Consider the following 16515-nt stretch of genomic DNA (forward strand, 5'->3'; position numbering starts at 1 on the left):
TGATATCCAAAAAGAAGGAGAATCCTATCTGCAGGCTGAGAATAAATGGGGAAGACATAAAACAAGTACAGAACTTTTGCTACTTAGGAAGCTGGGTGACATCAGATGGCAGGTGCGACTTGGACATCAAAAGAAGAATAGGGATGGCAAAAGACACCTTTACGAGAATGAAGAGTATACTGACCAATACGAAACTAGACATGACAACCCGCCTCAGAGTACTGAAATGTTATGTTTATCCAGTTATGTTATATGGCTCAGAATGTTGGACAATATCTAGTAACATAAGGAAACGAATTGTAGCAGCAGAGATATGGGTTTTGAAGAGGATGCAAAGAATATCATAGACGAAACAAATATCTAACGAGGATGTAATGAACAGAGCAAACACAAAAAGAGAAATAATGTATGAGATCATGAAAAGGCAACGTAACTTCATTGGACATGTGATTAGGAAGGAGGAGTTAGAATGCACGGTAATTATGGGAAAGATTGAAGGGAAGAAAGCAAGAGGAAGATAAAGACAAATGATGATGGAGACAGCAGCCTGAGAACTGGAAATGAATACCAATGAGTTGATCCACTTGACCCGAAACAGGAGTGTGAGGGCCATGGCAGTCAAAGCTCAGACTGGGCATGGCACCTGATGATGATGATGATGAGGATGATGATGATGGGCTCAGGATAGATCCTCAGAGATGTTGACACTCAGGAACTTGAAACTACTGACCCTTTCCAATGCTGATCCCACAATGAGGACTGGTGTGTGTTCTCTCATCTTACTGTTTCTGAAAGCCACAATCAATTCCTTGGTCTTACGGGCATTGAATGCACAGTTGTTGCTGTAACCCCACTCAACCAGATGGTCTTTCGTTGATTCTATTATGGTTATTATTCTATTATGGATTTATTGAGTATGCCCGCAAGAAAATGAAACTCAGCATTGTATAGTGACGTATATGTACTTTGATAATAAATTTACTTTGAACTCTGAAGCTATCTCGTTCCTTTACACCTCCTCATCACCATCTGAAACTCTGCCAACAATAGTCGTGGTGTTTGAGCTGCGCCTCGCCACACAATCGTGGGTGGAGGGAGAGAAGAGCAGTGGGCTAAGCACGCATCCTTGGGTGATCTGAAAGACCCTGTAAGGAATCTGGAGCAGCAGCTGGATGACCTTCGACTCATAAGGGAGAATGAGGCAGTCATAGATGAGAGCTACAGGGAGGTAGTCACACCTAGGCTGTCGGAAGCAGGTCGTTGGGTGACAGTCAGAGGGGGGAAAGCGAAGGTGAGCAGACAGGTAGTGCAGAACACACCTGTAGCCATTCCACTGAATAATAAGTTTACCATCCTGGATACTGTTGGCGGGGACGACCGACCAGGTGTGAGCCACGGTGGCAGGGCCTCCGGCACTGAGTCTGAATCTGTGATGCAGAAGGGTGGGACCGGAGAAGAAGAGAGCTGTCGTCATTGGAGACTGTATAGTCAGGGGAGCAGACAGGAGAGTTTGTGGTGGTGAGAAGGACAGCCGCATGGTTTGTTGCCTCCCGGGTTCCAGGGTCCGGGATGTCTCTGACCGGGTGCATGACATCCTGGTACGAGAGGGAAAGCAACCAGAAGTCGTGATACATGTTGGGACCAACGGCATAGGCAGGAAGAGGGATGAGGTCCTGAAGTGTGAGTTTCGGGAATTAGGCAGAAGACTGAAGAACAGGACCTCAAGGGTGACGTTCTCAGGATTGCTGCCAGTGCTACGTGACAGAGATGGTAAGAATTGGAGGAGATGGCAGTTGAATGCGTGGCTGAGGAGTTGGTGCAGGGAGCAGGGTTTTAGATTCTTAGATCATTGGGATCTCTTCTGGGGAAGGTGGGACCTGTACAGATTGGATGGGTTGCACCTGAACTTGAGGGGGAGCAATATCCTTGCAGGTAGGTTTGCTAGCATGGTTCGGGAAGGTTTAAACTAATTTGCGAGGGGGATGGGCGATAGAGCAGTGAAAGAAGTGCATGGAGTAAAGCCAGATCTAGCATACAGAGAGGCTTTGAGGAAAGAGAAGCTGAATAAACGGTGTAAAGACAGTAAGGTAGAAGGGCTGAAATGTGTGTACCTCAATGCAAGAAGCATCAGGAACAAAGGTGATGAACTGAGAGCTTGGATACATACATGGAATTATGATGTAGTGGCCATTACAGAGACTTGGCTGGCACCAGGGCAGGAATGGATTCTCAATATTCCTGGATTTCAGTGCCTTAAAAGGGATAGAGGGGGCGGAAAAAGGAGAGGAGGGGTGGCATTACTGGTCAGGGATACTATTACAGCTACAGAAAGGGTGGGTAATGTAGCAGGATCCTCTTTTGAGTCAATATGGGTGGAAGTCAGGAACAGGAAGGGAGCAGTTACTCTACTGGGGGTATTCTATAGGCCCCCTGGTAGCAGCAGAGATACAGAGCAGCAGATTGGGAGGCAGATTTTGGAAAGGTGCAAAAATAACAGGGTTGTTATCATGGGTGACTTTAACTTCCCTAATATTGATTGGCACCTGATTAGTTCCAAGGGTTTAGATGGGGCAGAATTTGTTAAGTGTGTCCAGGATGGATTCCTGTCACAGTATGTGGACAGGCCGACCAGGGGGAATGCCATACTAGGTCTAGTACTAGGTAATGAACTGGGTCAGGTCACAGATCTCTCAGTGGGTGAGCATCTGGGGGACAGTGACCACCACTCCCTGGCCTTTCTAATTATCATGGAAAAGGATAGAATCAAAGAGGACAGGAAAATTTTTAATTGGGGAAAGGCAAATTATGAGGCTATAAGGCTAGAACTTGCGGGTGTGAATTGGGATGATGTTTTTGCAGGGAAATGTACTATGGACATATGGTTGATGTTTAGAGATCTCTTGCGGGATGTAAGGGATAAATTTGTCCCGGTGGGGAAGATAAAGAATGGTAGGGTGAAGGAACCATGGGTGACAAGTGAGGTGGAAAATCTAGTCAGGAGGAAGAAGGCAGCATACATGAGGTTTAGGGAGCAAGGATCAGCTGGGTCTATTGAGGAATATAGGGAAGCAAGAAAGGAGCTTAAGAAGGGGCTGAGAAGAGCAAGAAGGGGGCATGAGAAGGCCTTGGCGAGTAGGGTAAAGGAAAACCCCAAGGCATTCTTCAATTATGTGAAGAAAAAAAGGATGACAGGAGTGAAGGTAGGACCGATTAGAGATAAAGGTGGGAAGATGTGCCTGGAGGCTGTGGAAGTGAGCGAGGTCCTCAATGAATACTTCTCTTTGGTATTCACTGATGAGAGGGAACTTGATGATGGTGAGGACAATATCAGTGAGGTTGATGTTCTGGAGCATGCTGATATTAAGGGAGAGGAGGTGTTGGAGTTGTTAAAATACATTAGGACAGATAAGTCCCCGGGGCCTGACGGAATATTCCCCAGGCTGCTCCACGAGGCGAGAGAAGAGATTGCTGAGCCTCTGGCTAGGATCTTTATGTCCTCGTTGTCCACGGGAATGATACCGGAGGATTGGAGGGAGACGAATGTTGTTCCCTTGTTCAAAAAAGGTAGTAGGGATAGTCCGGGTAATTATAGACCTGTGAGCCTTACGTCTGTGATGGGAAAGCTGTTGGAAAAGATTCTTAGAGATAAGATCTATAGGCATTTAGAGAATCATGGTCTGATCAGGGACAGTCAGCATGGCTTTGTGAAGGACAGATCATGTCTAACAAGCCCGATAGAGTTCTTTGAGGAGGTGACCAGGCATATAGATGAGGGTAGTGCAGTGGATGTGATCTATATGGATTTTAGTAAGGCATTTGACAAGGTTCCACATGGTAGGCTTATTCAGAAAGTTAGAAGGCATGGGATCCAGGGAAGTTTGGCCAGGTGGATTCAGAATTGGCTTGCCTGCAGAAGGCAGAGGGTGGTGGTGGAGGGAGTACATTCAGATTGGAGGATTGTGACTAGTGGTGTTCCACAAGGATCTGTTCTGGGACCTCTACTTTTCGTGATTTTTATTAACGACCTGGATGTGGGGGTAGAAGGGTGGGTTGGCAAGTTTGCAGACGACAGAAAGGTTGGTGGTGTTGTAGATAGTGTAGAGGATTGTCAAAGATTGCAGAGAGACATTGATAGGATGCAGAAGTGGGCTGAGAAGTGGCAGATGGAGTTCAACCCGGAGAAGTGTGAGGTGGTACACTTTGGAAGGACAAACTCCAAGGCAGAGTACAAAGTAAATGGCAGGATTCTTGGTAGTGTGGAGGAGCAGAGGGATCTCAGGGTACATGTCCACAGATCCCTGAAAGTTGCCTCACAGGTGGATAGGGTAGTTAAGAAAGCTTATAGGGTGTTAGCTTTCGTAAGTCGAGGGATAGAGTTTAAGAGTCGCGATGTAATGATGCAGCTCTATAAAACTCTGGTTAGGCCACACTTGGAGTATTGTGTCCAGTTCTGGTCACCTCACTATAGGAAGGATGTGGAAGCATTGGAAAGGGTACAGAGGAGATTTACCAGGATGCTGCCTGGTTTAGAAAGTATGCATTATGATCAGAGATTAAGGGAGCTAAGGCTTTACTCTTTGGAGAGAAGGAGGATGAGAGGAGACATGATAGAGGTGTACAAGATAATAAGAGGAATAGATAGAGTGGATAGCCAGCGCCTCTTCCCCAGGGCACCACTGCTCAATACAGGAGGATATGGCTTTAAGGTAAGGGGTGGGAAATTCAAGGGGGATATTAGAGGAAGGTTTTTTACTCAGAGAGTGGTTGGTGCGTGTAATGCACTGCCTGAGTCAGTGGTGGAGGCAGATACACTCGTGAAGTTTAAGAGAGGTATATGGAGGAATCTAAGGTGGGGGCTTATATGGGAGGCAGGGTTTGAGGGTTAGCACAACATTGTGGGCCGAAGGGCCTGTACTGTGCTGTACTATTCTATGTTCTATGTTCTATGTGTGCCGGTGTTGATTATCAGCGAGGTGGAGATGTTATATCCGGTCCACACAGACTGTGGTCTCCCAGTGAGGAAGTCAAGGATCCAGTTGCAGAGGGAGATACAGAAGCCCTGGGTTTTGGAGTTTGTTGATTAGAACTGAGGGTATGTTTGTGTTGAATACTAAACTGTAGTCAATACACAGCAAATTGATGCAGGTATTACTATTGTCCTGGTGATCCTGGTGTGGTCGGATGCTTCCATTTGCGGCGCTGGAAGCTCATGGAAGGGAGTTTCTCGCTTCAACCGTCTGCGTGAGATGATGGGACTTTCGAGAGACTTTGAGACTTTTTTTTATGTGCCCATGGTCTGTTCTTCGTCAAATTACGGTATTGTTTTGCATTGTTGGAACTATATGTTATAATTATGTGGTTTTTGTCAGTTTTTTTATCTTGGTTTGTCATGTGTTTCTGTGATATCATTCTGGAGGAACAAATTGTATCATTTCTTCATGCATGCATTACTAAATTTCAATAAAAGAGGACTGCGTGTCCTCATAATCTAATCTAATCCAAGGCCTGGTGAAGAGCCAGTGAGTTTGCATCCACTGTAGACTTATTGTATGATAGGCAAATTGCAGTGGGCCTGGGTCCTTGCTTAAGCAGAGTTGATTCTAACCATGACCAACCTCTCAAAGCACTTCATCACAGTAGATGTGAGCGCCACTTGGGTGATAGTTGTTGAGGCAGCTCATCCTGCTTTTCTTGGTCAGGGAAGGTTGGCCCTTTCAAAATGAGAGGCATTTAAGTCTGCTTGTTGAGGCTGATGGCTTGCTGCAGACCTTTGCCTGAGAGAGTTGTGAAGTCTGGATTATTAGGGGAATATAAAGAGGAAGCAGATACGAGAAATGTTTTTGCAAGATCAAGAAGCAGAATGCTGTGGAGACATGGCACGGAACAGTTCTAGGCCTCCACACAAAACCTATTGGTTCAACGGTTTAAAAAGGTTCAAAGGCTCATTTATTATCAAAGTAGGTATGCAGTATGGAGGTCGTTTTCTTTTTCTTCGTGGCTATCTGAAGAAGACAAATCTCAGAGTTGTATACTGCAAACTTCTCAGAGACCTGACACAGAACAGTTCATGAGGCCTAGAGCAGGGCAAGCTTGAGGGGCTGACTGACCTACTTCTGCTCCTGTTTTGTTCTCAAGTTGAATGAAGTGAAACATGAGAATAGAATTGTTGGTGCAATATGGGGCAAATGTTTGCTTCTCGTGTTCCTGATCCTGAAACAATTCAAAACAGTATTTACACTGGATCTGTCACAAGGCAATCCAGCCGACCCTGATAAACAGCATCAATTATCACCCTTCCCTTTCTCTAGCCAAGGTATTGATCGTTGCTGGTGTCGAGTTTCATGGACGCTGGCTGCTTCCCAGGACCTTGTGGTGCTGTTGATACTCGAAAGGGTTGAATGCACTAGATTATTAAACTCACATCTTTGCTGCTCCCTAGCTGATGATGCCAACACCAGCAGCAGGAAACAAAATCCATTACGTGATACATGATCTCATTATTATTGTAATCTGCTGCCAAATTATTTAGTAAGTATTTTATTTCTAATGCTAGAGCAACTCAAAAAGTGCTACAAGAACTCAGCAGGCCAGGCAGCGTCTGTGGAGGGAAATGTACAGGTGTACTTAATAAAGTGGCCACTATGTGTATCGAATATGTTTGTTATAAGAGTCAACGTTTCAGGTGGGGACTCTTCAATATGACATTGTCACATTGTTAAAGAGTCCTGATGGAGGGTCTGGATTTGAAGGTCTTAATGCTAATATCTAATCAGCCAATCATGTGGCAGCAACTTTATGCAGAAAGGCATGCAAACATGGTCAAGAGTTCAGTTGTTGCTCAGACCAAACATCAGAATGGGGAAGAAATGTGATCGAAGTGATTTTGACTATGGAATAAAGGTTGGTGCCAGGTGGAGTGATTTGAGTTTCTCAGGAACTCCTGATCTCCTGATCTCCTGGGATTTTACGCACAACAGTCTGTAGAGTGTACAGAGAATGGAGTGGAAAAACAACATAAAAATCCAGTGAGCAATGGTTCTGTGGGCGAAAATGCCTTGTTAATGAGAGAAGAGAATGGCCAGAGTGATTGAAGCAGACAGGAAGACAAGTAACCATGTATTACAACAGTGATGTGCAGAAGAGCATCTCTGAATTCACAACACATCGAACCTTGGAAGTAGATCGGCTACAGCAGCAGAAGTCCATGAACATACACTCAATGTCTACTTTATTCGGCAGGGGAGGTACCTAATAAAGTGGCTACTGAGTGTATATGCTGTCTATCTGAGCTCCAGATTTGTTTATAAAAGCAGCACACTTGAGTTATTTACAACCTGACTCTCTAAGTTGATGGTGAAGACTAAATATTCCAGACTCTCTCTGCCAATATATTACCACCAAGTGGACAGAACATGTGACACTTCTATCCAACAGGTTTACATATAGATGCGGAGGGAAGAGTCTGCTTTAAGGTGCAATGCAGTTTCTGAGACAGTTTTGAGAAACAGAATTTTGTTTTGAAATATTGTACTTTTTATTAAGATATTACAGGGGCAACACCACACTTTAAGAAAGGAGAATGCAGCAGAAAGGAAATTATAAACCAGTTAGTGTGACCTCAGTGGATGGAGTCAATTGTTAAGGGTAAAATTATGGAGTACTTGGTGACACAGAACAAGATAGGACAAAGTCAGCATGGTTTCCTTAAGGGAAAATCTTACCTGATGAACCTGTTGAAACTCTTTGAGGAGATTACACATAGGATAAATAAAGTGGATGCAGTGGATTTTGTATTCAGAAGGCCTTTGACAAGGTGCCACCCATAAGGCTGCTTACCAATTTAAGAGCCCATGGTATTACAGGAAAATTATTGGCATGTTTAGAGCATTGTCTGGTTGGTAGGAGGCAGTGAGAGGGAATACGAGGATCTTTTTCTGGTTGGCTGTCAGTGACCAGTGGTATTGTTGAGACCACTTTTTTTCATGCTGTATATCAATGATTTAGATGATGGAATAGATGGCTTTGTTGCCAAGTTTGCAGATGATACGAAGATTGTTGGAGGGCCAAGTAGTGTTGAGAAAACAGGTAGGATGCAGAAGGACTTAGACAGATTAGGAGAATGGGCAAGAAAGTGGCAAATGAAATACAATGTTGGAAAATGCGTGGTCATACACTTTGGTAGCAGGCAGAAATGTGCAGACTGTTTTCTAAACGGGGACAAAATCCAAAAATCTAAGATGCAAAGGGACTTGGGAGTCCTTGTGCAGGCACCCTAAAGGTTAACTTGCAGGTAGAGCCAGTAGTGAGGAAGGAAAATGCCATGTTAGCATTCATTTCAGGAGGTCTAGAATACAAGAGCAAGGATGTGATGCTGAGGCTTTATAAGGCACTGGTGAGGCCTCACCTTGAGTATTGTGAACAGTTTTGTGCTTCTCATCTTGGAAAGGATGTGCTGGCATTGATGAGGGTTCAGAGGAGGTTCACAAGGATGATTCCGGGAATGAAAGGGTTATCATATGAGGAATGTTTGATAGCTCTGGGTGTGTACTCACTAGAATTTAGAAGGATGAGAGGGGATCTCATTGGAACCTTTGGAATGTTGATGGGCCTAGACAGAGTAGATGTGGAAAGAATGTTTCTCATGGTGGGAGAGTCTAGGACAAGAGGGCACAGACTCAGGATAGAGGGGCATCCATTTAAAACAGAGATGTGGAGAAATTTCTTTAGCCAGAGGGTGGTAAATTTGTGGAATTTGTTACCACAGGCTGTGTGGAGCCCAGGTCATTGAGGTGTATTTAAGACACAGCTTGATATGTTCCTGATTGGACACGGCATCAAAGGTTATGGGGAGAAGGCCAAGGAGTGGGGCTGAGAAAGGAAAAAAGGATCGGCCATGATTGAATGATGGAGCAGACTCAATGGGCCAAATGGCCTAATTCTAGTCCTATGTCTTACGGTCTTATGGAAACTTTCCCATACCCTGCAGCTGTATTGGACCAGGACCAGTTCAAAACTGCAAATTATGTACTTTAATTTTACAAAGTTAAGATTTTATATTTCATGAAGGCCATTATAAAATGTTTGTAGCCAGTCCTCTGGTTTCCTCCCATCTTCCAAAGACATAGCGGGTAGGTTAATTGGTCAGTGTAAATTGTCCCGTGATTAGGTTTGGGTTAAATCGGGTCGTCAGGGGTTGCTGGACAATGTGGCTTGAAGGGCCACAAGTCCCTATTCCACTCTGCATCTCTGAATAGAATAAAATAAAATAGAAAAATTGCTCTGTCAACAAGCAGTTTAGGTGATTGATGAATACTGGCTACAAACTCCAGTATTCGTTCCAGTCCGCACACTGAATCAGGAAAAGTTTGTTTTTATAGCCACCAAGCTTAAGCTGTTTGAAGGATTAAACATTTGATATATCAGAAGAGCAAAGAGTATGGAGCCTTTAACATCATTATACACAATTAAGAATATTTCAGATTTTCTTTTACATTATAAATGTTCAGCAGGTGGGTTTCATCAAAACATCTGTGTTCCATTTTCAAGGCTATTTAGATGCAAGAACATTCAAAACATTTCTTTTATGCTAGATTTACTGTATACTGCAATGTGCTTTTTTTCTGGCCAACATGGTGCCAAGCTGCGTTCTCTGTTGAGGTTGTGGCTCATTTTTAATTATTTTTTTTTAAGTTTGTAGGGATGGCTTTGGGAAACAGAGGGGGAAATTAAGAGTCAGATTAGGGCTTAGGGACAGAGATGTGGAAGAATTAGTGGTCAAGCCAGAGTCTAGACCTTTGCTCCACGCTCGAAGGCCAACAACATTCAGCAATGTGCTGCAGGCAGACTTGTGGGCTGCCCCAGATTATCCAGTTGGTTGTTATTGGAAATGATGCATTTCACTGTCTGTGTTGATGTAGATAGAACATAGAACATAGAAAACCTACAGCACAATACAGGCCCTTCGGCCCACAAAGCTGTGCTGAACATGTCCTTACCTGAAAAATTACCTAGGGTTACCCATAGCCCTCTATTTTTCTGAACTCCATGTACCCGTCCAGGAGTCTCCACCACCGTCGCCAGCAGCCCATTCCATGCACTCACCATTCTCTGCGTAAAGAATAAATGTGATAAATAAATGAAACTGAATTGGAATCTGTATAAGTATTGATATTATTTTCAGATTTTATTGTTAATTATCTAAATTTTTCTAAATTAAAGTCACTGTTTTGAGCAGTACAGTAAATTAACTATGGAGTCATTGCCTCATTATGCCAGAGACCCAGTTTGAATCTGTTGTGTATTTAATACAGTATTTCAGTAAAATTTGAGTAATAATGTGAATATATTGTTTAATTAAGCATTCTCTGTTTGTTTCCATAATTTATTATGGGTTATATGTAAAAGTACATGAATAGGTTACATCATTATGTCACCACATCATATTTGCGTGCCTCTCTAAAAAGTAAAACAAAACTAACACACGTTATCCCAGCTTGGTGTTTGTTTTTACAATTAGTTTTATACTTTGTAGTTGCTATACTTAACAGTGGTGATGAATAAGTTTTAAAATGAACCCAACGCGACTGCCTACCTGTTGAAGTGCACCCACATGATTTCTTTAGGAAAGGAGAGACATGGTCGAGTTTGTTCAAAGAGGCAGAAATTGTTTGAAATTCATGGGATCGTAAACAGTGAGTATGGATGAATGCAATAATTTTCTTTAAAAAGCAGGAGTTGCTGGCTACATCAGAAAGACATGAGTTTTTGATTGCTCAAGAGATAACTGGATATTGTGCACTGAACAAATTGAGCAGTATTTTGAAGCAAATGAAATGGCCAATGTAAAGCGAGTTCCCATCTTGCTGAGTGCGTCGAATGGAAAGCCATACAGTTTGCTTAGGGGATTGACTACTCCAAACAAACCAGCCAAAATGAGGATTGCTGATATTGTGAAAGTAATGCAGAAACATTTAGAGCCAAAACAATTGTTGATTGCAGAACGATTTAGGTTTCATAAGTGGAATCAAAAGGAAGGGGTGTCCATTTCAGCATATGTGACTGAATTGAAGAGATTGTCTAAGCAATGTCAGTTCAGAAATGGGCTTATTGATGCAATGAGAGATTATTTAGTTTGTGGAATCTTACCAAAAAAAAAGCATTTTTAAAAAAGCTCCTGAGGGCCAACTATGATTTAAAAGAACAGTTGAAATTGCTGTATCAATGGAAACAACAGACAGAGGCACAATTGAGTTGCAGTCGGGAATGGAAGTGAGCCTGAACAAAATTGCAGAATCGAGACGGAGACTTGCCGGGCCAAACAAACTGTATTACGAGTTGTAGCAGGGGCTCTCATACACCAGACCAATGTAGGTTTAAAGGTGAAGCTCGCAGAGAATGAAACGAAGCAGGACACATATAAAAAGCCTGCCGGGTAGAGAAAAATAAATGGACTGCACAGGAAGAGGAAAAGGTAAAAAGTCAAGTTGCAGTTTCAGAAGGAGCCCTGATCTGCATGCTGTTGATGAAAAATCTGATATTGATGAGTGTGACACAGGACCGGTAGCCTTGAGATTTACAGTGTGAAACTTAACAAGAGACAGGCAATATGGCTTACACCAGAAGTGAACAGCAAATGAATTAAAATGGAATTGGACTAGCTTGGCTGTTTCAGTCATTCCACAAAATGAGTTTGAACACCATTTCAAAGATACTGCACTGAAGCCAACTAAGAACTTATACTGGAGAAGAGGTAACTCCTGTGGGAATGGCATTCATAACAGTGAAATACAACAACCAGCAAGGCACATTGGGCTTGTATGTGGTAGAAACAGGTGGGGGCAGCAATATGGAGATGTGAGTACATGAGTGGCTGAGACAACTACAACTTGATTGGAAATCCATCCACTATTTACACATCACATCCCCTGCAACAGAGTCAACTGATAACGAATTAAGAAAGGTACTGGTTGATGGCACAGCAGTGTTCAAGGATAGTATTGGAAAACTCAAAACATATCAAGGTTAAAATATTATTGTGATGGGATCCTGAATTATCCCTTATGGACTGTGCCTTTAAAAAGAGAGAGAGCGAGCGTGCAGCTGTACAGCACACACAGCTTCCTACAGACAGACAGAGAGAGAGGCAAAGACTGCTCACAGTTTGTTTGGGATTTCTGCAGGGACACTGCCAGCTTCTGAGTTCCTACAGAGAGAGAAGGGAGGAGCTACTTGATGGACTGCTGGTGTTCAGCATGCTGAGATAAATGCAAGGTCAGCTGGTTGTTACACACTCGCCTGGGTTGATAACTTACCCACAGAAGACTGTCTGCTTGTTGTGGTCACATTTGGTGACTTCTAAGGATTTCAGAGAACAACGGAGAATCGATGGCATCTGCTTACCTGAAGAAATAAACATCTCTCTTTCTCTCTCTCCATCACTACTCAAATCAATACCACGAACTGAACTAATTTCATTTACCCATCACCATAGGACTGTATTCATTTACCTCCTAAGCATGAAGAAGGTTGGCTTTTATATACTTCCACACTTATATATGCATGAACTTTGCTAACCTGTCTGATTTATCTGGTTATATATTACTGTATTGCATAGTTACTAATAAATGAGCTTTAGTAAATAGCAATATCAGACTCCAAAGTGTTTTCCATTTCTGCTGGTTCTTTAACCCGTTACGGGGTATGTAACAGTATTTAATGAAAACTCCACACCCAAGTTTTCCAAAGCCCATCCAGTTCCTTATACCATCTGTGCTAAAGTAGCCAGAGAATTCGATGGAGGCTGAAGGAATTCTTTCCAAGGTTGGGTAGAGCTTATAGGCAATGCCAATGGTCTGAGTAGCCAAGAAGAATGGGTCTGTCAAGATCTGTGGTGACTTTAAGGTCACCATAAACGCAATACTGAAAGTAGATCAAAATCCTCTGTCCGGGATAGAGGATATCTTTGAAAACCTTTCTAGAGGAAAACACTTCAGCAAACTAAGTGATGGAGTTGGAAGAGGAGTCCAAAGTGTTTTATCACTATTATAGGTTTATTTTTGGAATAGCATCTGCATCTGCATCCTGGCAGAAAGCTATGGACCAGATGCTGCAAGATTGCCCAGGCACTCCACGTTACCCAGATGAGATCATTGTTTCCAGTGAGGAAGACAAGGAACATCTCCAAAATTCCAATACAGTCTTAAAAGGATTTGAAGATTACGGGCTCAGAACACAACAAGTGTGAATTCTTTATACTAAGCATCAATTACTGTAGTCACCCCATTGAAGCATAAGTTTTTACACAAGTGTGCTGAGAACATTCAAGCAGTGGTGGATGCCCCAAGGCCAAAGGATGTATCACAGTTGCTGTCTTTCTTAGGATATGTCAATTACTATAACAGATTCCTGCCAAACTTGGCCACTGTGCTCCACTCTTTGAACTCTTTATTACAGATTGGAAAGAAATGGCAATAGACAAAGCAGTGTGAGGTGGCTTTCCAAAAGGTAAAGGGAATGGTGACATCTGTACTCACACATTATGCATCATACAATGCAACTTGCCTATGACCCCTCGCCTTATGATATAGGTGCAGTCATGTCACATGTACTGAGTAGTGGAAGTGAACAGTCCATAGCTTTTGCATCACGTGTGAAAAATTACACACAGATTGACAGAATGGCTTCGAGTCTGGTTTGGGGTGTAAAATGTTTCAACCAGTACTTGTATGGGAGAGATTTATCCTCATTACTGATCATCAACCACTCGCGTCCATTTTCAAACCACAGAAGTGTTTTCCACTAACAGCGACAGCATGAACACAGAGATGAGCTCTGTTTCATGGAGGATATAATTACAGGATTGAATTCAAGAGGACAACTAATCTTTGAAATGCTGATGGATTGTCCTATTTACCTTTAGAAAAGGAAATAACTGAAATTTTTCCAAAGAGGACACTCCATTTGATGTATTCTCCTTAATGTAAATCAAAATTCTCCTGTTGTGGCAGAGATGATCCAAAGAGAAATCAGAAAAGACCCCAGGTCTACATGGCAACTCAGAAGAGCAAGGATGTGCAGCAGACATTCCCATTCCCCCATTTTTACCAATGCCAAGATGAACTTGCCCTTGACGTGCATTGTCTTATGTGAGGATTGAGAGTTAATGTACCATCCAAACTGAGAGCTAAAGTGTTGGAGGAGCTACATTCCTGGCTTCTAGCCTTGGTAAAAATGAAAGTGTTGGCTCGAAGTATGGTCTGGTGTCCTGGGATAGATCACCAGATCAAGCAGCATGCCATGCACTGTGTGTGATTCCAACACATCCAGAAGATGCCAAGAGCAGTGCTTCTCCATCCCTGGGAAAAGCCTGCATTGCCCTGGCAGAGGATTCACGTGGATTTTGCCAGACTATTCATGGGCACAAATTTCTTAATAGTACTGGATGCAGCTACAAAGTGGTCAGAAGTATTCCCAATAACCTCCAATACACACTGCTGATGTGTTAACAAGCCTCTTCTTAGGGACTGGTGTTCCAGAACACTTAGTGACAATGGACCACATTTTGTGGTGGAACAGTTTTAGTCATTCCTGAAAATGAACGGATGAGACATACTACATCTGCATCATACCATCCAGCTACAAATGGCTTGGTGGTAAGATTTGTTCAGAGTCTAAAGAACACATTACGAGCAACATCATTAGACTATGCTACACTGACACTGAATAGAAAGCTCGTCAGTTTTCTTCTTGCATATCACAATGCAGCACACTCCTCAACCAACAGCACACCAGCTGAGCTGTTCCTGGGTCATCCCTTGTGCTCAAGCTTGGATCTCCTCAAACCCAATCTCAGAAGGAATATGCAGGACAAACAGCTGAGGCAAATCGAGGGCTCCTCAAACAAGGGGGTTTGATGTTTCACTGCTGGACAAACAGTCCTGGTGAGGGTCTACAGAGGTGATCAAAAGTGGGTACTTGGGAAGATTAAGGACAGAACTGGACCACTCTCCTGCACAGTGGAGATTGCATCTGATGTCATCTGGAGACGACACATCACCAAGTTGAGGAGAGCAACAGCAATTGTTAAAGAAAAGTGTCTACAGCTGTCAGAACCACTTCCTGCAGTCCCAGAATCAACTCCTACAACCACCACGGAGGAGGCCCCAGAACCTGAGATAGTTTCACAGTTATAAGTCTCTGCTGCCAAACAGAGGGATCCTCTTTGTCAGGGAAGACATTAAATTCAAGTTCAAGTTTAATTTACACTCAACCATACAGGAAAACAGCAAAATGAAACAGCGTTACCCTGGGGCCAAGGTACAAAACTTGATGTACCAACAGTCATGCACTGCACATATAGCACATGTAAGACAGCAAGCACATAAGTAAAAAAAACACACAAAACAAACTATAGTCCAAGACCCTGAATCCATGAATGTAGCTGCAGTCTGCAGTTGATCACAATACAGCCGAGCGAACACTGCAGGGGCAATGTGGACTCCAGCTTGGACACTGCACCACACTGCTCCCAGTGGAGTGCACCAACTCTGTCACCTCTCTCTTAGGAGGCTGTAAACAGGCGACATGGTGGCTTGAGGCCTAGTCGGCACTAAAACCATGGCCATGCAGCTCCCCTGTTGTCCGCCCCTGCCATCTGCCAATAAATCAGTGAACCGGACTTGCAGAATTCCACACTAACAATGTCTAAGAGGGTCCTGCGAACACAAGAAAAGTGACTAAGATGATCACTCGCTGTTGGACTGCACTAGGGTTGCCAACTTTCTCACTCCCAAATAAGGGACAAAAGTAGCAGTCAAATACGGGACACTTGTGTTTACCCCAAGAAAGACTACCATGACCATGAAGCCTTGCGCATGCGTGTACATGCCAATTTTTTGTCTACAAATTGGTTTTGGCTTAATCTTCCCGATACTGTTAAGTGAAACTACACTGTAGGTACATTATTTCTACTTTATATATGCTGTGTATTTATCATATCATTTCTGCTTTTACAATATGTTAGTGTTATTTTAGGTTTTATGTGTTATTTGTTATGATTTGGTAGGTTATTTTTTGGGTCTGGGAACGCTCAAAAAATTTTCCAGTATAAATTAATGGTAATTGCTTCTTCGCTTTACGCCATTTTGGCTTACGAATAGTTTCATCGCAACACTCTACCTTAGCGGGAGAAATATGTGGTCCCGTATGGGACAAACCAATTTAGCCCAATATATGGGATGTCCCGGCTAATACGGGACAGTTGGCAACCCTAGACCGCACACTTCCGTCACACACCAACTCCTCCATCGCTTCATGCAGTCCACACAAGGTCTAGCTCCTTCTGTTTCTCTGCCAATGAGCGATTCGCTAATGGGGTGGGCCAGCAGTACTTGAAGTTCTTAATGTCCAAGAGTGTCTTGCAATCGTAAAAAATACATTTTAAAAGGACAATAACACCTTTGGTTGACTCCATAAAAGGCGCTGCGATCAAACTCACCGCCGTCTTACCAGAAGTAA

General features: G+C 43.1%; 1 protein-coding gene and 1 long non-coding RNA gene across 3 annotated transcripts in view; one reads left to right on the forward strand and one right to left on the reverse strand.

Moving 5' to 3' along the window:
- Window positions 1-16515, forward strand: part of LOC134350386 (inactive phospholipase D5-like) — a 174407-nt gene that overhangs the window by 142351 nt on the left and 15541 nt on the right. The gene's annotated exons all lie outside the window — the stretch shown is intronic.
- LOC134350387 (uncharacterized) overlaps window positions 1-16515 on the reverse strand; it is a 92555-nt gene that overhangs the window by 44464 nt on the left and 31576 nt on the right. Inside the window, exon 2 of the long non-coding RNA XR_010018881.1 lies at window positions 9996-10107. This is a non-coding gene — a long non-coding RNA (uncharacterized LOC134350387). The remainder of the gene's footprint in view (window positions 1-9995; window positions 10108-16515) is intronic.

Source organism: Mobula hypostoma, chromosome 8 (genome assembly GCF_963921235.1).
Source record: "Mobula hypostoma chromosome 8, sMobHyp1.1, whole genome shotgun sequence".
NCBI lineage: Eukaryota > Metazoa > Chordata > Chondrichthyes > Myliobatiformes > Myliobatidae > Mobula > Mobula hypostoma.